The sequence below is a fragment of the Wasmannia auropunctata genome, unplaced genomic scaffold (assembly GCF_000956235.1).
Source record: "Wasmannia auropunctata unplaced genomic scaffold, wasmannia.A_1.0 LD336000.1, whole genome shotgun sequence".
Lineage (NCBI taxonomy): Eukaryota > Metazoa > Arthropoda > Insecta > Hymenoptera > Formicidae > Wasmannia > Wasmannia auropunctata.
Genome location: NW_012026890.1, coordinates 4,506,118 through 4,528,227, shown reverse-complemented (window position 1 = coordinate 4,528,227; position 22,110 = coordinate 4,506,118). Strand labels below are relative to the sequence as shown.

At 44.0% G+C, this 22,110-nt stretch overlaps 1 long non-coding RNA gene across 1 annotated transcript in view; it reads right to left on the bottom strand.

Annotated features, from left to right (window-relative positions):
- Positions 1–6,461: 6,461 nt before the first annotated feature.
- Positions 6,462–22,110, bottom strand: part of LOC105453416 — a 37,225-nt gene continuing 21,576 nt past the window's right edge. The window contains exon 3 of the long non-coding RNA XR_974866.1: positions 6,462–6,791. This is a non-coding gene — a long non-coding RNA (uncharacterized LOC105453416). The remainder of the gene's footprint in view (positions 6,792–22,110) is intronic.

Sequence of the window (22,110 nt, the reverse complement as noted above, 5' to 3'; positions counted from 1 at the left end):
TTAACCTCTGTGTCTCGGCAAACGGCACAAACGGCGGCCGGGCCTGTGCGCGAGAATCGCGCGAAATTATTTCTGCCAAAATCAATTCGTCGAAATATCCTCCGCCCGTTGCCTTTTGAGCTCACGGACAATTAGAGTTTAGCCCGCAAGCCCAATTAGTGCCTGATCAAAGTAACATTTATCCACGGCTCTTTACTTCCGTTCTCATTAAGCTCATCAGTGCATCGGATGGGCACGTGTTCATGGCGCGATATTAATTTACCTTTGAAAGCTATCGAACAGGCGCGATTCGCAAATTCGAGCGACGACTCGCCAAAATTCCCAATAAAATAACCCAACTTCGACCGCCACCCCGTCCGCCCCCCCCCCCTCTCTCCCCTTCCGTCGCTCTCGCCACCCTCCCTCGGGCCACCCGACGCGCCGTCCTGCACGGCCAATCCCGCCTACCTCTGTGTCCCTCTCTCTCTCTCTGTGTGCCAGGAATCAGTGAACTCATTATTACGATAAACTCGTATACATATTTATCGCGATGCATTATTACTCTTTCGCCGACGGTCCAGCGCGGTCATCGATTGTGAATTTCATTTGGCGACTTAATGTACCGAATAGTAATGCCGCGCCGTGGTACTTTTCATTAACGCGCACGCTGTTTACGGCAATAAGCCCAATTAAAAGCGTTGTCGACGTAAACGTTAAATCAGCGGCGTTATCGCGATGTGCGAACTCAAGCGGCGAAATATCGTTCCGCACTTCTTTGTTGTTGGAGTGAGTAAAAGAGAGAGAGGGGGGCGGGAGGGAGGAAGAGAGAGAGAGAGGGGGAGAGGGAGAGAAAGAGATTCGGTAAATAAGGCGCACAAATGCGCAAGTGGGCCTGCAAATAGGTAATTCAATAGCTTAATCCTTCGTGTCGATTTGGCAAATACGAATTAATCCTTTTTGCTTCTATAAGCCATATCAAACAATTTTCTTCGAAACGTCTGCCATATAATGAAAAAAATACATATACATTTAAAAAGACAGTATCCAAATTGTATAAGACATATACATATAAAATTTACATACATAAATTTTGCAGAGATATGAAAAAGTGCGTGTATCTATAGGGAGATTTAAAATTGTTTTGTTTCTTCAACAGTTTTTGCGCCTCGATATAAAGTAACTTCGATAAATAGCTTCAAACACGACTGTACTAGCCGCACGGCTATCGTACTTATATTCGAGTTTGCGCTACGAAGTTTACATTATCTTTTATTTATTGCATCAGTGATACAATATGGGGTTGTGCTTCTTCCCGGTGTTTATCGAAATAATGCTTTAGCTTGCGTTCGGTCCGGTCAGCACCAGCTGTAGCGCTCATTGCCTCTAATATCAATAAATTTGCAGGTGCGTTGCGCAAATGGCTAGGCACAGTGCGTGCATCAGTACAAACGAGTTTAATTCGGCCGAAAACATATGCGTGATACATAGTCCCTTCTAATGCGATAAAGATTGGCTTCGTAACGGCCGCCGTCAAAACGCGAGTTAAGTTATGGCCGGTCGTGATTTGTCACAAATTCACGACCTGCCGGATCCGATAGTAATAACATATCTTATAATAAACCATAAAATTAACGCGTCACCTGAAGCATTATTTCGCTTTACTCCCGTTTCGATGTCGATCCGAACGCATTGATACCCCTTTGAATTGATATAATATCCACATTATCATCATTATTATTATTAGTATTTACGTCACTCAGAGAACTGCTGTTGTCATACTGTTTCGTAACATTCATAATTTATTAAACAAGTTGTGACATACTGTATCATCGATATTTGTCGAAGAGCGTAACAGCTTAAAAGCTCCGCTGTGGGTATATTTCACATTACATTCTTTTTGTATCTGCATAGTGATTTATCTATACAGAATGCTACATATTTATTATATTTGATTTAAGTACTTTAACGTACTTTCAATTCAGCAATTTTTAGTATATAAATAATAAGAAGAAATAATTATAAATTTAAGTATTGAAGAAACATTTTATAAATACAGGGAGCAATTCTGTTTAATTATATAACACAAACGTAAGATATAATTATTTCTACGATTGTGCATCGTAATGCATTTTACACACAATACTGTCTACAAGCAAGTTGACGTTATGCCGGAACCTCACGCTCGCTCTCATCACGGGTGCGGCGGTTTCGACACTCCGCAAAAGGAACTCTCCTAATCGCGATCAGGCTTAACTCCGTCTCTCTACGAACTCTCGTCTCTGTCGTCGCGTTCGCGGACGTGAACGGTGAACATGTCGTGGCGTTAATGTCGATACGATGACGCGTGTGTGCTGCACGCGAGCGAACGGCGGCCAGGACACGTGCGTCGAATGGCCGGCGAGCAGCTCGGCGCAGGCGGGCATTAATGCCCGCCGGACAAACGAGAGAGGAGAGGCAAAGGGGTCAGAGCGAACGAGCGAGGGTGGGTACAGTTGCGCGGAGGGAGGGAGGGGTGGGAAGGGGAGGGGAGGTGACGGGCGTAAAGAGGAGAAAGATAGACCAGCGCGGGCTGGGGCGCGCGAGCGAGAAAGAGCGAAGGGGATGCGTGGAGGCGCGGGGGACGTTATTGTTATCTTAGATTTATAGTCATAACGGATGGTACTACCTCGCTAGCCAGCAACCCCGAGCGGTCTTATAATCACCCTCCTCCTACACCTCTACCACCCACGCCCTCCCTCGTCTCCTGCATCCTCGACTATCCAGCCGACCCTCCCTCCACCCACCCCCTTGCCGGAGTCGAGCTCGCCCTCGCGTAGCTCCAGCCGCAGTTTAAGTGATTTGCGACGCGGTGGAGCCGCCATGCAGATCCTTTTGCCTGTAGCCACCCTCTCCCCCCGCGCGCTTCTGTCCCCCGAACACCGCCACCTCGACGACCCTCCGCAGAGAGCGATGCCGCGGGTAAAACGGGCACGGCTAACCATCCCCTCCCTCCCCCTTCTCACGCCCTCCCACCCGCTCTGCCCCCGCGAGGGATTAAGTTCGCCGCGGCACGAGAGGGAGGCGAACGGTGTCCGTCGCTCGGCTGCCCCCAAATTATTATACATTGAGCAATAACGCGAAAGTAGTCGCCCGGTTTCGCGGGTGTCGTCCAGATGAACGAGTTCTCCGCCCGGTGCGGCCACCAAGTTCCGTGGATTGCAAACGCTCGGCGGCCGTCCTTGCGAGAGCCTCCCTCGTGAATTCGAACAGGATTGGATGTAACGTCCCCCTTGCTCGCTTCGCGCGCGTAACGATACCGTCGTAAATTGTCGCGCGAATCTCACCAGGATAATCTCGTATCGCTCATATAAAGATCACTTCGATCGTTAAGCCTTTCGTGCCCAACACTGTCCGCGATGAACGGCACTATCTCATTTACATGAGCAACATACAAAAGCTATAGTTTGAAAACTATGTATTTCTATTTTTTTATTTTAGAAGATATATTTTGAATTTTATTTAAATCTTAAACAGTTGTTACTCTAAAAATTTTAAAATTAAATTAGTTAAGAGAGATGAATGCAAAAATGAATCAGGTTATAAAGGAAAAAATATTTTCACCTAGCGCGTCATTTCGTTTTGTGGAAAATACTTTCATGAAAAAAGCTTGTGATTAATATTTTCGTTAATAAAAATGAGCAAAGTTCAACACCATCGATATTAAAAATATCAAATTTATGAATTTTACATTTTTTAAATGACATGTAAAACGCAATATAATATGAAATATTAAAATGCGCATTAACCATTTATGCTCGAAAATTTTAAATTAAACTTTTAAATAGAGACATCATGAACAAAATTCGATCTCAAATCTCTTTATAAAAATTTTTTAAATTTTGTTTTGCATATAAAAATTCGTGCGTTTGGTCAAAATGTGATAAATATAATCACGTGCAAAACGTCCGATTACATATTCAAGCTCAACGAACAATAATGAACTCAACAGCACCGATCATTTCCGCGTTAGGAAGCCATTTAGCAGTTTAAACCCTCAGGGCGCGCGAGCGACGAAGGGAGGAGAGAGAAAGAGAGAGAGCGCGCGCGTTTCACTTGGAAATTCCGATATTTCGGGACTAGGGTGACGCAGAAAGCTGGGGTGCAGGGACGCGCCCCCGGAATGAACTGTTGTGACGAGCACGTAGGTCTGCGGATGGAGCCAATCAAGGAACCTCGCAGTCAGCGGGTTTAACCCGTGCCGTCGGTTGTTACCCTGACTCCGACCGTCTGCTTCGTGACTCTTCGATCTCGAGGAAAAAGCGACCACCGGAACTCAAGGACGCTCGTTGTCACGCCTCACCAGGAGGATACGAAGAATTAAAAGTAAACTGCAAGGTGGTGAAACTTCTGAGTTAGTTCCTCGAGTCGCCTAATTGCGCTCGCCAAGAAAATATGAGAGTGATTAATATTTGATTGCATTTCGTTAAAATTACCGCAAATGTTTGCATAATTGACGTGCATATAATCACACCTCAGTAAATTCCATAAACGGAAACTAAATTAGAGCTATGTAGGATTTTTTAATTTAATGGTCAATTAAGCATAAAATTATGACGCTATCAAAAGCCGCTTACTTATTTTTTTAAGAGACAGTAAAATAAAAAATGTATTTCAAAAATATTTTTATACAGTCTTGTGTATAATGTAAGGTAATTGCATCTAGGTAAAATTAAAACCTCATAAATATTTTTATATATCTACTTTTACATAATCTCTCTCTCTCTCTCTCTCTCTCTCTCTCTCTCTCTCTCTCTCTCTCTTTCTTTCATTCTTTATAAGTTCTTTTAATTTAAATAAATTATTTAATTTAGTCGGGCGGAGAAAATATACTCTATATATTCGGTATTTATTAAAAATTGAAACTGTTATTAAGAAAAATGATGAGTTCGTTTCTCCAATTCATACGAATTGTTCGTTTCTCAAGAAACGAATAATACGAAAGAAACCGCGTCGAAGGCAGGATGTCGATCAAATTTCCTTCCCTCGGAATGTCCAGTGGTTCGACAAAGGAACCTCAGTTCGGAAGAAACGAGCGCAAGCAGAATGGCAGAACGACTCTTCCCCCGCTTTTTCCCGTCCTCCGCCGTCCTACGCGTCTCCGGGAAAAAGAAAGTAACCGCGAACGCGCGCGCTCCTTAGGAACAGCAAAGAAAATCGCAGTAGCAAGCGGGTGGGCGAGAGAAGAGTAGGCGGAGAGAGAGAAAGAGAGAGAGAGGGAGGGAGGTTTGGGTCTGGGGGGTGCTTGGACCGAGACGCGACGACCCGGTTAGGACGATAAGGGATCCCGTGGAGCTTGATGGAATTCCATAGATCCACGTCGGCGTCGAGACAGAGTCGGCTAAGCAGCCATTTAAATGCAACCGATGTGTCTCGGGGAGCTATTACATCTGATGGACGGTTATTGACGCGCACTGGCTTATACCGAGCAGCAGCGGCAGCACCATCCCCCGTCTCTCCGATCCCCCCCCCCTCGGTCACCCCGTATCTAGGCGAACCGAGCGCGTGGGAGAGAGAGAGAAAGAGAGGCAGAGAGACGGTATGAGAAGGAACGTACGAGCGGAACGAGGGTGAGAGAGAAGGAGAGGGCACCAACCAACCCCCACGGGGGCTGAGTTCAGCTCACCGTGCAAGCGGCCAACCGTCAGTGTATGTGTCCGCTTTGTGGTGGGCGGCGGGGGAAACGGGGACGTGGGTGGCGAACCGCCGCGACACATCGTCAACTGTCCGATGGAAACTGTTGTTGCGCGAGGGCGCACGTCGACCGATCTCCGGGAATACGAACGATCGAATTACCGTCGTCCCCGTCCTCGTCTTCGTCTTACGATCTTAGGTCAAAAGCCCGCCCATCGTGATCTCGCGCTCTTGAGAGACGAAGAAGCCAATGTTCTCGTATTTTCTTTCAATTCATACCAAGGCGGATGATCTGCTCTATTTGATTATATGAATAAAATAAACTATATTTTCCAGACGGTTATTAGACAATTGATTAGACGAGCTTTCAGTAAAAATTAAACATCCGTCTTACAAGACGGATAGATACTTATTTAATTGTGCGATGATTGGACCATTGAATCGTCTTCGTCTAATTTTATTTTCATCATAAAATACAAATGTGTCATCGTTTGCAAATTAAATGCAGCGAAGAAGGAAATTAATTATTTTTACGACGATTTTATATATCGAGGGCGAGATAACAGCGTGCAAAGAACTGTCACTTGACGCGCAGTTCGATCAAAGAATACAAACTGCCACATTATATTAGCTATTCGAGCTCCCTTCCAGCCCTTTTAAAAGAAAGAAGCTGCTTCCATTTTCTAAATATCTATTCTAAAAATCTCTTCACTTAAGTTTTTGTTGCAAAATACTGTTAAATCCAAAGATGTAGTTAGTTTCAATTAGTTCCAATAAATTAAACACACACATTTTATTTCTTCATATATTTCATAGATGAAATACGTTAAGATTTATATTTAATGACAAAAATTAATCGTACGATTGGCTCTCTCGCCGAATCAATGTCAGCGATTGCGATAGTAGTGCGTTATATAAGTCGCTTATCAAACTCTTCTCGCTCCTCCCGGCAAAAATAGGTTTCACTGAAATCTCTTCTGGCCGTACAACATCGTGGTGAATCGTTGTCGCAACTGTTACGAAATCGCAATCGCCCGATGTCGAGAAGACCCGGGGTTGGCCAGGGAATACGAATGATCGAATTACCAGACCGAGACTCACATCTCATGAAAAGGCAAGGAAAATCCTCTGCACCGCCTTGTCTGGAATCGTCCAAATGAAAGTTCAATATTTTACCACTATTACTACACGTCCGTGAATTTTTTCTACCAAATTAATTACGTACATTAACTAATTTCATTTACAATCCGGTTTCTTTTTAATAATCAGAGGAAAAGCCTTCGGCGCATAAACTTAACTTACTTTATAATAATAAGAAATCTAGTTCTCGTACAAAACTTACAATTTCTATGTCTGTTCTGATATTTTCTAAAATTTTCTAAGATCAGCGAAAATATAAATTGCTTTTCGCGATTTCTTTCTCGAATTTCAGAATAAAACTACAGTCAAAAGAAGTAAAGAGGATGGGAGATAAAGATAATGAGATGCAGCGGAATTAATTAAAAGATGTTGGCATAAGTTGATATTAAAAGCGCTCTAAGGAGCACTGTCGTAACGATCGCATGTGCAAAGGGACGGCATAAATTGAAGCCCGTATACACGCGTACACGCCTTTTACCGATTTGTCGCCGAGACTGTAAACTCGTGCGGATGTCGTGCTCGCGGAAGAACCCGGCGCGCGGTCGCATTACGTACGGCCCTGTTTACCCCGACTTTGCGAATTTATGTCTCGTTACGGAACGTCATTCCCAGCAGAAACGATAAAATAAATTCGAAGAGGAGATCCTTGCAGATTGCCGCTCGTGCGTCCACAGAGTTCGCCAAAGTCCCTCGCAAATCTGCCGAGCGTACCTCGCGCATTCGAGTTGCTCCACGGAGGAGGGAACAGAGGAAACGGGGGAAGGGGGGGAGGGATAGACACGAGGAGAAAACGGGGCGGGAGGGGGGAGGGAGAGGGAGAGCGGAGGGAACGACTGGAAGGAGAGAGAATTTATTTGAATATCTCGGGTAATCTCGGTACGAAGCATGCACTGCCGGAGTGATATCTAGTCCTCATGCAACGGAGATGCGGCGGGTACGGTAAGGGACGAGGAAGGAGAGAGAGAGAGAGAGAGAAAGAGACTCTCTTTATATTTATTAGAAATTAGCCTGGTACTTGCATTCATTGCGGCTGCGTGTATCCCGGCGCGGTGCGCTTATGCTTCGGTTTTACCGGCGAGCGTATACGACGCGGGGATATGTTTCGGGGGATCTTTACTGCGCGATGCCCGGCGCAAAGAGAGCACGACGAGATTCCCCTTCGCTTCCTTTTATACGAGCGTCGCGGTAACGCGGCATGAGGATCGGCCCGGATCGTTAAGGAACGCGTAAGTGGTCTCGAAATCGGCGAATCGTCGGACGATTTTCAGCATTAATCCGTATTATTGGGCGGTAGTCAGATTTGATTACGAAGAACGGAAGAGGCGGGAGACTTAACCACACTGATTCTCAACCGTGATTTGCTTTTTATGCGCTACTTCTTCGACGTCTGTACCAGAGCGAGTCACGCGATTCATTTTATACAAAATGACGATTACAGATCCCAAAAGTGCGAGGTTTTTTTTTCCACAAGATGTGAATTAAATTAAGATACGAATATATGTAATAAAAAGGGGATAAGTATGTGAGTAATATAATTTAATTTCAATGCAATTATTTTTTGACGTATATGTATATATCGTATAAATTGCTTACGAGTAAGAACTTATGTTAAACCGTTTCATTTTTCGACATTTACAATCCGAACGACAAGAAATATATGATTTCGCGCCGAAGTCACCGGTGAGGTAACTTTTGCCCTGGAAATTTAGCGCGCGCCGCCGTCCGCAGTTTTCATCGACACAGAGGGGAAACTTCCGAGCGACGTCCTCTTCGATCGGGAAATCCCCGAAGAACGTAGCGGCAGGACTCTTAATCCTGATATCCTCGCGCGGTGAGGGAGCGACGCGAGGGGCGAGGAGGGCAACCGCGAGGGTGGTACGCCGGTGTGGCGTACGGGGGAAGCGCGATATTATCGTCGCAGAAATATTACTCAGAAAATTGCCGGCGTGACTCCGTCCAGCCTCGTTAATTACCGCGAATTACCCATAATTATAAGGACTGTAAAAGTTTTTACTATCGTCGTGGGGCAAGCCGCGAGGGGCCGTGATGCAGAGCCTCGGTGGGCCCACCTTGTCTGCGAATTCGCCGAGGTGTATCCTCCAGGAGTCCCGCGTCCCCCCTCCGTCCCTTCGTCCTTAAGGCGCATTCACCTTTCCCCCAAACGCCGGTATGAAATCCGCCTAATGAGACACTTCGCTAATAAAAGTTTTCCCAACCTCCCGGCGGCCAGCCGCGCGCGACCGTCCGCGATCTGCGATCTTCGCAGCTCTATTGCCACGAGATATATTTCGACGACAATAGCTCTTTTGTGACATTTCTTTCCACCATCTCACTGCTCGTGCGCAAGATTATTCTTACGATATTGCAAGGAAGTCTATGTAATTACGTCAGATAAAAATATGAATGCCAACTAACTATTCTTGAATATAACTATCTGTATTTATATCTAATACATTTCTAAGACTGCAATTTTATACGAGCTAATAACATTGATATTGCCAATAATATAACAGAAAATTATCAACTTGTCGTTGACATATAAATAATATATAAATATCAAATTACAATATATTAATCACATAATTAAAATAATCAAATTCGCGCGCAAAATGTGTGCTTATTAAAACTTCAGATTTTATGCCAGAATCTTTGATTATACATATACAGCTTTATAAATCGTAAAATTATTTAATATCAGGCATATTTTCAAGTTACAGTTAAAGTCAAGTTTTGTTAGTTACTAAGAAGAATATTGTTGACTATACATTTCGCGGCTAGAATTTAGAGTATACGAGTAACGGACAAGAGCGTGCCGCTACAAGTCGGCCGACTTCATGAGATTTCATCACGTGAGAAACAGCGCGAGTAATCGTCACTCCTGTCGCTCAAGTTTAGGGCTGATACGTACAGATCACATCACCGTTACAATGGACCTTAACACCCATCAGTCAATACGAATGCACTCGTTCGTCCTTGATAAACGGACGTGCACGCTTTATGGGCCACCTGTTGCACGTACGCGCGTCTCCTCGTCGAACTTTTAGACTTGCATCTAGATGAAAGAAAGGGCGCATCGGATGCCGTCGGATAAATCGTTCTTAGATGAACCTTTTTATTCATCAGGGAATAGCATGGCTAGGTCGTCTATATCTCAGAATCATTCAAGCTTAAGGAAAGGATATAGTGGTATTTATAATATAATTAATTACGTTTAAATTAAACTCCACTTAAATCTAGAAAATATCAAATATTAATAAGTATTTATAGACTCTAATTATATTGTAAAATTCTAAAACTTTACTTTCTTTTGTCACCTATAAAATATTTAAAATTAGAAAAGTTATACTCGTACTATGTACTATTGATATATATTGAAATTGAATTCTCGTTAAACACAAATAATATAAAGTAAAATCACTCAGTTTAAATCATTAATATTAACGTCTTATATCATATTTTTTATTATCATATCATGGTGAATCTAAGAGAAAATCAAAACACAAAAGTTTCCAAACTTCCAAAGAAAATATATTGTTATATAATTTATGAATAATCTTGCAAAAAAATTATTGCTTCATATTTCACCTACATATATTTGCATATCTACACGGAAAGAACAATTTTACTGGATCCAGATCAGAAAATAATTATTGTTCAATAATCAAAATAATTTTGTTGGAAAGTCAAAATGATTGCTAGAATATCAAAACGTTTTATAGCAATGCCTATCATTTTTAACTTTCCAACAAATTACTTTGGCTATTGAACAACAATTATTTTCAGATCTGTATTCAGCAAAATTTTTAGACCTTTCAACAAAATCATTCTTTCCGTGTATCACCGTAATATGATTAAGCGTGTATTATGCTTAAAAGCCTGATATGCCTAAACGGCAAACGTCGCATCTATGTACCAGTGAAGTAGTCATCGTCGTCATCGTCGTCGATATTGTCGTTGTTGTCGACATCGTCGTCATCGTCGTCGTCGTCGTCGTCGTCGTCGTCGTCGTTGCCGCTCCCCATAGAAGCACCTTTATCTGGTGGCCGAAACGGCCGTTTCCGGTATCAGGGAGCGACGAAACTCACGGCCCGAACTCACCGGGGCACTCCGGCCGCCACAAATCACTGGCAATCTTGATTTACTTGTGTTTGCCCATTGGCTCGGTATCACTTCTGCAGTAGTAAGTGTAATATACTCGGTTCGAGAGAGCGCGCCGGGCGCCTAAGCAACCCTGCAAGCACCCCCGGTTTACCATTAGGAAGCGCGAGATTAGGTACTCCCAAGCGCCGCTGGAACACCGATACTATCACGCGCCCATACACACGCAAGGGACAGGCACGCACGTATACACACGCCTGCCTACTCGCGTTTTCCCACATGCAAGACCTGAGCCCGCGCCACCCCGCCACACGTAGACTTCAGGAAATCCCGAATAAAGCCCGTCGCTCTCCCCTCTCCCCCTCGATACCTATATGCTTGGGATTTCTGAGGGACAGGATTCGAGACTTCCGCTATTATGACTCCTCGGAAATGTTTCTGAACGGCACAGACGAAGCTTTACTTGTCTGGCGTTTATCTTTAGCCACATACAGTTCTGGTCTTATACGATTATCGTTTTGTATATCTATAAAAGACTTAACTATATAGGCAATATAAATATATATAGATAATGTAAATGACTTTTCATGTCATTAAATACAACACTTTCTATTGCAAGACATGTCTGGGTGAAATCGAGGTTAAAAGAAACAGGTAATTCTGTAATATTATTTGCACAAATTACTGACCGATGGTATTGCATTTTGCGGTTTGTGTGCATCCGCTGTTTATATATAATCTTTCATTATGCATATGTATATGTAAAACCATATTAATTTTAATCGACAATCATTTCGTGATTAGCAATCCAGAGTTAATATTTCTTATAAGCCGATTATTGTAAATTTCGCAGGTTGATTTATTATTGACGCCAACCATGTAAACTAAACCTGCGAATATACGAGAGAGAGAGCACATTTGCTATGACATATCACATCTATGGCGCAAAATATGAAATACGGCCGCGTAAGAGGTGCCATTCGATGTCGAAAAAAATTTGAGCGGCCCCCATCTCGTAGAATCAATTGCGAAACACGTTGCAAAGCGTGAGGCGGCCGACGAAATGATCCTGATAATCCTGGATAGTTAACGCGGACGCGCGGACAACGCGAACTTTCGCAACTGCGTGACCTCTCCATCGGCGCATCGGCGAAAGCACCGCTGAACAAATATGGAGTGACCGCCGTTACCGGCGGATGGAGGCGCGGTTTTAACACGGCTCGTGCATTTCCCTAATGATTTACAAGCATTATTGGGTATTAATTTCAATCTACGCGGGAGCGAGGGATAGAATGGCGCGTGATGCGGCTCGACGCGAACGGAGAGGGAAAGAGGACAACGAGAGAGGAGGTGGGGCAGGAGGGGGAGCGAGGGGGACGGCGGCGGGGATCCACCGGGGGAGGACAGGTCGACGCCGCACGTCGCGGGCTACAAATCAACCGTTCTGAACAAATTATGAATGATATATTCGTTGCGCCCGCTTGATATATGCATATCTCCCGTCGGTGCCTCCAAGCCGCAGTCGCGCGGCACTGCAGCTTCGGAAAATCCGACCGTACTTTGCATACAAACGCGAGCGCGACCGGCCGCGCGCGCATTAAAAAACCATACCCCCCGGAATAAGCGCCTTCTCGACGCGACATGTCCGATTCGATGCGTTTCCATCGCGGAAAATCAGCGCCGCGCGATCGCCGCCCGCGCAGCTGATGCACGCACGCGTATATATCGTACGGCACCGGACGTTTAGCTCCGCTTCGCGGTTTCGCAGTGCCTTTCGTAGCGTCGTTATTCTTTCATCGCTCGCTCTCGCATATTCGCCGCGTATTGTTTCAACGAAGAAGAGTACCGCGAACTGAAAAGTGCGCTTGATTTACTGCGCTTGATCGTCCCGCTGCGTGTACGGGGGAGAAAAAAATGCTTTTCACGCAAAATGGACAGGAGAGGAAGAGCAAGAGAAAACGGATTTTTTCGAAACTCATCAATACGTCACGTTAATATGAAACAATTTTTTCCGAATTTCGCAATATAGAATCTGAAATCTTATTTAAATATAATATAATAAACAAAATGTGCTTTTGCAAAAAATATTTTTGTAAGTAGAACCAATCGGTTAGCAATTATGGTTTGTTATACGCTGATCTGCTTTTGTAAAATCACTTTCCACCTTGTTAAAAATCGTGGTTTTAACCTTTTATTGAAATAACACGATATTTATTATTGCTAATAATTTACTTATATTTAAAGTTTCATTTAAATTATGCAGTAAATATTAATTGTCCATATTTCACGTAATACTCTTTGCAACAACACTCCGTCTCTAAATATAAAAATACGAGATTTAACTTCTCGAAAACAAAGAGTAAAAATATTTTAAAATATGCAAGCTATGAAAATGTTTTTCAACATAGATATAAACAATCAGTCATCGCAAGTTATCACTCTTAGATCTTTCCCTTTTCCTTAAATTTTTCCCTATCCTTTAGATTTCACTATGTCAATTTAAGATGTTATATTTATGATCTCCGCTCAAATAAGAGAAGAGGAGATAAAGAGAGAGAGAGAGAGAGAGAAAGAGAGAGAGACAGAAATTTATAATCCCTTTTAAATGCCTCGCTGGAGGCGGGCTTTCAAGAATTATGTTAAGTGCTTTGACGCATTGTCCCCGTTGGTACAGAATTACTAGGCTTTTATACGCGTACGGCTTTATAACGCGACCGTTACAGCATTAAAATGTTTATTTACGCTAGCGTAGCTTACATAGCCCCGTTAATGGGTTTGCGCATTTCCAAATCACATCGCCATATCCGCGGCCCCGATGTGTTTTTCTGTATTCGGAAACATTACGAGACCGACAAAGTGGAAATGTTCGGGGTAGCGCCGCCGGCGGCGTATACCGCGCCGAATTTGTACATAACGCGCGCAATAACTTGCCGCTATAAAAGCCATCGACAAATCAAATTTTGACGTGATTCACTGGCCGGCATAAATTCCAGGATCCAGCCAGGAGAGACGGCGGTGACACGGACATGTGTTCGTCCTCTCGTTCTCTCTTTCTCGCCCTCTTTCACTCTCTCTCCCTTTTTCGGTTTATCTCTCCCATTCCTCTTTCTCTGTCGCTCCGTTATGCTCCCCCCCCCCTCCCTACTCCCCTTTTTTCCCCTCTCCCTCGCACTCGTGACGCGCGCGGCTATTTATCGTTTTATACACCCGACGGGCAAGTTTTGCTGCCATTGCACGCGCGCACACCGTCCGCGATTATCTCGTCCGCGCGTCGATGCGGACTTTTTTCTTCGCTAATTAGGACGAATGCGGGCTCGCGTTTCCATCAGAGTCGTTTATTTTTCTCTTTCACCCATTCTCTCTCTCTCTCTCTCTTTCGCTCCCTCGCTCCGTTTCTCTCTACATCTCTGATAATTAAAAACCAACGACTTCTAAAGGTAAGAAGCCCCTCAGCGATCGCCGTGCCGTCCTTCGTCCCGTCCTTTCGCCCGCTTCTTGTACTTGCACCCGCGGCGAAATTTGCAATTCGAGATACTAAGCTCGAGAACTAAGAAGGAACCAGTCTTAAGTCGCGACGCGCGTACAAAGGTTCGCGTCGGCTCTTTGAGTACTTCATCCGGGAGAATAATGAAGAGACGGCAGAAATATTTTGCCCGCGATATGTTTGGGAGAATCGAGGATATTTCCATATCTCTCGCGGTTTCTATGCGACACAAGCGTTATTTCTTTTACGACAAGTAAAATGAAATCGGTTGTGCACATTAATGGCAAAATATGTATTACAACAGATTTTTATATTACTATAAGATATAATTTAAATTGCACTGGATGTAATGTCGCATTTGTGGAGAATGTTTCGCAAATAGGGATACGTCGGAATTGTAATTACATTCTCATATCATTTTACGTCATGCGATCTAATAAATTTTACAGATGGGTGAAAATCACGCAAAAGATTACGACTAAAAAATTACAAACAACTGTTATGCCATATATTTTCAACTGCATAAAATATCTGCAATCTTCATGCAGTCCCCGGAAAGCTTAATTTAGTTAGAATGCAAAGGTTTATCGTCTACATAAAACAATATGTCTGCAATAAATTGTTTGTTAACCGACGATTCTGGAAAATGCATAGTACCGATCTATCAAAAGTCCCACATCGTTACGCGGTGATGTTAACAATTCACACACGGTTAGTGCATCCGCATCCTTTTGTCACCGTGCGCGCAGCGCCATGTTTTACAACCGAGCGTGCCCATTTCCGGGCGAAACCGCGACGGTATCCGTCCCGGGTGAAAAATTCAGATCGACGTGCCGATTCTGCATCAATTATCGAGGCGAATATCGAAAACCTCAGGTCGGCGCCGTCGGCGAGTTTCCATGAACAAGAAATTGCTTCTACCGGATCCCGCGGAAATCCCCTGACGCCCTTTCGACGCCGCGACCATTGAACGCCCACGGCCGCGCACCCGGTAAGCCTCTTGTCGCGCGCGGGGATTCAAGTTGCTCCTCCAATTGCCGTTAAGAGTTCGTCGTTATCCGCGGCGTCTTTAACGGCAACGACTTTGCGCCACCTCGACCTCTGACGTTCCACGGCGAACGGCGTCCGCCTCGAAACGATTCGCGTGCATCCTTACACGATGGCACCCTACTAAGTCCGACAAACCGCACGTAACGTTCCCCTTTTCTTTCCTTTCTCTCACTCGGCTCCTTGTCGGGGGCAGCAGAATTGAACGATCTAAGAAACGTTGCGGCCGCGCAAGAGTAAGATATGCATAGTGCCGACCCACATTCGCTCCCATTCTCGTATACAATCGATTCTTCTTTCGAACGCGACCGTCCTCTCCCCGTTGGACGACCGAGAAAAACCGAGCGGAATTTATCGGCCTTTTCGCCGTAATGCGGCAGACAGGACCGTCTTTCAGTCGACAAAAATATTTCTAGATGATCATATTGATAATGCGAGGAACAATGTCGTTGTGGATCAGTAATATCATTAGATTCTAAATATAAATGTGTAATATAATAAGTAGACGTATATTAAGATAAAGACAATTTCTAATAAGTTTTTACGATTTGAAGTAAACAGATATCATGTTATAAATAAAAATTATATTTTACACAATTCCCGATATTCTTTATCAATTGTAAAGTTTTTTTTCCCAAAATAGCTTCTTGTTCAAAACTAGTCTGGAAAAACAGTAATTTAAACCAATTGAAAAATGACTCACCGCATTAGAACTATCTTTTTTTTCTCCTTGCCTATTATCTAAGCAATATATTGTATAAAATTGAATTAATATGTGTTTACTGTTATACGATTCTTATAATCATTAAATTTTCTATCTTCTTGATCTCAAAATATTTAGTATAATGTAATGCAATATTGTGAAATTAAAAGAAGCGTCGTGAGAGAGTACATGGAAAAAGGAAAGAAAATAATTATATATACACATGTAGCAACATTTGTGTCTTTTTCAGAATGACATTGGTATTGTTCTAATTCTGAGGTCATTAATAATAAATTGTATGAGGGTAACTTTGGAAGCCCGACCAAGGACGCGCGGCGTTCAGGAGCGCCGGCGGCGGCGACGGCGGCCCTGGGAAGATACGGGAGTTCCCGAATTGCTCTCCGTTACGCCGCATTATTTACGATAGTGCAGGCCGCGTGACCAAAATTCCATCAGTTATCCCCGGAACAAGTACGTAGCACGAAGACGACCGTTCTCGCGCCCGTAATTCTCACTCGCCGTCGTTTAACCGCTGCGGCGACGGCAACGACGATATAGGCGTTCGTTCGGCGGGAAAAGAAACTTTCGCGGTGAGGAACGACCTGCACGTATCCCGCCCCCCTTCGACCCCGACGTGAACTTATCGCGTGGCATCGACGACCCCGCGGGCATTACAGGAATACGCGAGTTAGCGTGCTCGACGAGGGTGAGCCGTTTGATTCCGAGCTGCCGAGTTTACGAGCCGACCGTGACGCAGTCGCGCAAACTGCGCCGCTGCTCCGCCGCAGACGCACACGTACGTGTACGCGCGATTTCGCTCGCTCGCTCGCGCGCGCGACACATATAAATGTTACGCGACCGAGGAGACGGCGCGGCGGCACGACGCGACGAAACACCCTCCGCGAGTGATACACGCGCACACGTTCGACATCCACGGCGTTCGGCGTCTCGTGCGCGAGAGAAAGAGAGGAGCACACACGCCCGCGATTATAACGTCACATACCGGTTATAAGGTATACAAGCCGACGCCCGGAGGCTGGCTGCTAGGTAGCGACGGGGGGGTGGAGGCGCGCGTCGAGCGGCGACGGCGGGAACGGAGGTAGCGGCGGCGCGACGCGGCGGAGGAAAGAGATGCCGTAGGAAGCGACGGAGGAGGCAGAGAGACGGTGGCGGAGGCGGAGGTTGACTCGCACAAACGTGGAGGGAGGACGGAATGTTCGGATTATCACGAGAACCCCTGTGGAATCCGTGGCACCGCGGGGACGGAAAACGGGGGCCGGTAGATAAGAACCATAGCCGGTGTGTCACGTACCGCTTTGAGTGTGATGGTCGTCGTTCTCCACCCATCCTCCCTCACGCTTCGTTCCCTTTTCCCACCCTCCGCGTGCCCGCGTCTTTCCACCCTTCCCTCTCGTCCCGATCTCTCTCGGCTTTTCTCGTTCCTCTCTCGCGCGCCGAACCTCTCTCGCGCGCGCAATATACAAAACCCCCTCGGCCCCTCGTCGTCCAACCTGATCCGCGCAAACTTCCCCCGTTTAAGTATCCTCGCTAGCACGAGTGTTCAATTCTTGCCACGCAGCGTGCTTAGTTCTCTCTCGAAGACGATTTCTGGTATGCTTTTGATGTTGCTGTTACGAATACTTGAAGTTTGCAGTCAATTCTAAAGTTTTTGCCGTTTTGAAATTCAATCTTGCTTTTAAGATTCATAATCATATCGAGCGACTTAACGCGACGCGATATGTCATTACTCCCGCAGACAGCCGTTTCAGAGAGACGGTTTTTGTTCTGTGCCGAAGACTTAGAGCTCTCCTCGTAGAGAGAGGGGCACGCAGCCTTCGTTTCGACAGCTCTTTCATTCGAAAATTCCACGCTACTCTTCTTGAAATTCTGAACGAGGTCAGCGACACGAAAATCGTTCCTATGGATTCCACGACTTAGCGAGCGGTAAGGTCCCAGTACAATTGTTGAAGAAAATCCCGCGTTGATATCTCGAAATGTACCATTGTTTGCGATCAGTTTCTATATCTCGACAACATTTGCACCGAAAGTTTCTGTTAAGTACCCATCTGCCCAATCGTCCCAAAGCAAAGTTCTTTTTATGAGATGTTGTGATCCACGTCGTATCGTCCTGACCTCCGCAAGTCTTTCCACTTGGAAGACAATTAAGGGTATTTTAATTCTAGAAATCATTCCGTTAAGCTCGTTAAAGTCAGATAAAACCAAATTGACTAAACAATTAACTGCTGTAGCCACTGTTAATCTCACAATCAGCTAACTTTAAATTTGCTAAATTTATCACGATGTCACGTTCTTTATGTATTCATATCCTCATTTTATCTGGGGGTAATATATTTTTTTACATAATAGGAAATTCTACATTATCAAAGGTACCGATAACATCAACCGCATCCTACTTCCCATGCAACTTTAGACACTAATAATATCCAAAGTTGTTAAAAAATCGGGAGGACGATGAAAATAAGATATTCTTTCGGGATGGATGGCGCGCTAGAAACTAGGTTAAAAAGCCGTGACCTCGTGACTAGAGCACCCGCCGCGTCGTAACTCAGCTTCGTTAACTCCGGGACACCGTGGAAGGAGCGAGGAAGCGCGCAAGGGTTATGGCACTCGAGATAGCAAGGCAAAGCGTAGGTGGAACGGGGAAAGCAATCAGAACTTGGGCCATTGCTAGATATTACGTAGACGTGAGAGATGTCTCCTCAATCATATTAATTGCCGAGATAACCGTTGCTTCGACGGCGCCCACCGCTCTTAGCTCCTATTCCACCCCTTCCCCTTTCCTACTCGTGTCTCGAAAATACACATACGCGTCAGACTTTCTCCTATGCATTTTTATGCCGAGTTTCGTAATAATATTCAATCAAAATTTTACTCAGCGCTGGAGAATTTTTATTTTACGACGATTTATATCTCGTGAATGTAATTATTTGAGAATAATAAAGAGAAAATTTATATAGAATGTAATCCTGATGTATAAACAATTATTTATTATTATAAAATATTAGTTTGATAATTAATATATTATCGATTTAATATCAACTTTTTATATTTTTGTATCTTCAATAATCTAAAATTTATCTTAAATATCTTAGTTATTAAATTAAATAATATTAAATGTTATTCAATTTACTCTATCATATTTAATTTATACAACAAGGAAAAATATAGATTTAAATCTGTCAGTTGAGAATATAAATATATGAGGTAATAGAAAAAATGTATATGTATAAATATAATAAATTTCAAATATAACAATAGGATAATTTTTCAAATAATTTACGATTCAAGATTTAAAATAGTAGCATACAATTTAGATAGAACTTGGACAGGAGAATAAATCTTCCAGCAGCAGGTTTCCTCGAGGAGGGGGAAAAAAAAATAGCTTCGCCAAGTAACGAGGCGTTCCTCAATATTCAAAGTTTTCGTGCCGGAAGAGGAATCACTGACGTATGCAACAGGTATTGCTTTCCTCTTTTGCGCCTCGATAACGACTGCTGACTCTTCACGGCAAGTCTGAGTGCCATCATCGCGAGAGATTCGCGATCTCACCAGTTTCACCCTACCTTTCACCCTCCTTTTCAAATTTCGCGGTGTCTCGACGCGATTTTTCTTCGCAGCGATAAAATGATGAGCACTGTCTTCGTGTGCCGACAAGAAATCAGTCATTCGCAACGAAATAAAATATGTGTGTACGTGTGTGTATACTGAGATTGGAATCATATATATTTTCAGAGAGATATAATTATCTTTTTTTTTCAACGTAAAGAAAATTTTTTAAATTAAAATGTGTGCGTTAAATGTTGTTGATAACAGCCTGAAATTAGAATCTCTTTTAGCGGCAATTTTAATTAAAGGAGAAATTCCTTATCAGGTATATCAGCCGACATTCATTACGTAGCATACATTCTAAAATATCATAGCTGAAATATCAAGCCAGACCGATACCACACATTTTTAATTACTTTTACGCCTTCGTACCTAAATTACCGTGCTCCTATCTCATAAACGACGATAGTAAATTTCAACGATTAGCATACACGCTGCGGAAGTGTACGCTACACGTTCCTTCGCGTACTTACGGTCGTCCGTAGCATGTAAATGTTGCTACGTGGCTGGCAGACAGCGACTCAGCGTATATAAAACAAACCAACCGACTCTTCTCAGGACGGACGAGTTTGCCCTGAGCAGCCCTGATTCAGCTCGACGTGGTGTAGCCTTATGTCAACAGATACCGCCGTTCCGCTAATCACTCACGAAGGTAAATGGGCACTTGGAAAGCTTTTCTGGACTTCGGGGTTACGTGACGCCGAGTATCGTCACCATGAGTAGCAAGATACATTCTTACGTGTGAATTCAAAACGTAAGATTTTATCGGTGTTCCTAATAAACGTAAATATCGCATGCTCGAACATCAGCGTACACGCAACTGTTACTATCTTCGTTTTTGTGCAATTATTTATTTTGTAAAGTATGCATAGAAAATATTGACTCAAAAAACTCTGTAAACGAAATACATATATCGCAATATAAATATAAAATATTTGGTATATTACTGAAATGAATATTATCAGGAATGTTAATATTGTCAAATTAAATGATATGATTATATTCTAACGTCTCTCGATTACTCGTTTTATTGGCCTCTGTTTCTTTTCGGTTCTAATTTATTATCAGGAATATACTTATTAATTTAAAAAATAATTTTTAAGCATTTTATTCTCAGATTAAAATTAAATGATAATCTTCTTCGACGCTTTTACTGAGAAAAAGACAATATGGTCGAGAACTTTATATAGTTAAGTGTGCACCTATGCAATTTTGGGACCCTCCGTATAAAAATGATAAGGCAAAACGCAAGATCTGGTTGTGAATTTTTGTTAACCGAAGCAACGAGACGTTAATTCCTTTCTGCCTACATCACATATTTTCCTCGCTTAAAAAAATGAATGAGGGAAGGGAGGGATATGAGGAGCCCCCCTTGTCCGCGACGTTATCCGTAGATAGTACGATATAGATATCTCGACCAGCGTTACCGGTCGTTCCCCATAAAATACAAGATCGAAATCACGGCGCGCACACAGGGGAAAGTGGTACTGCAGTAATGCCGGAAAATATCCGCGTTTTATTAGGTCGATCGACCGGGGATAATCGGCGACAATCAAGTTTCACGGCGGTGATTGGCCGCGCATAGTCCGATGCCAAATGCAGGCTGCATATGCATGACGCAATCTCATATCCACATCCGCATCCCCGTGTGGTGGAGGCAGCACATGGCGAGGAGACGCGCGAGAGATAGAAAAGGGGTGAAGAGGGAGAGAGGCATGCCGAGGGGGGTCGCATTGAGCACGCGGACGGAGGGGGGGGGAGTGGAGGGAGGGAGGAGGGCGGGGGTGGCTTCGATTCCCACCGCGGTGTGTCATTACTCGTCATTATCCACCTATCAAATCGCTCAGCAATAACTATCTGACCGTTGCTGTTACACACTCCCGCGGTCTCTCTCTCCCGCACTGTCGTTCCCTCATAACCTGGGCCCCGCTCCCCTCCCGCCGCCTTCCTCGCTCGTCCCGCACCATGAGCCTGGCTTACCAGCAATCAAAGCGTCTCCATTTCTGAACCACTACTGGATGACTGCGTTGGCAACCACTGTTCAAGGCTGATCACCGAAATTCCATATCCACTGATCCGCTCGAACGAAAATGTGGCACGATACTAATGCCTGATTAATTTCTGTCGGATTAATAATGTGCGACCGTCCGTTTGGCCCCGTTCGTTTTACCAGCGAGCGTTTAATAACTCTATGTCCTCTTCTTGCCCGACATTGATTGCCCGAACGATATAGCTCGCGATTTGAACTGGCTTTGCGTTTCTTTTGTGCGACATTCGTAAGCGATTTTGAGAACATTCATTTTTATAGCAAAAATTATTGTTAAACTTTTTTATTTGCGATGCTTTGGACATTAAATCTCAG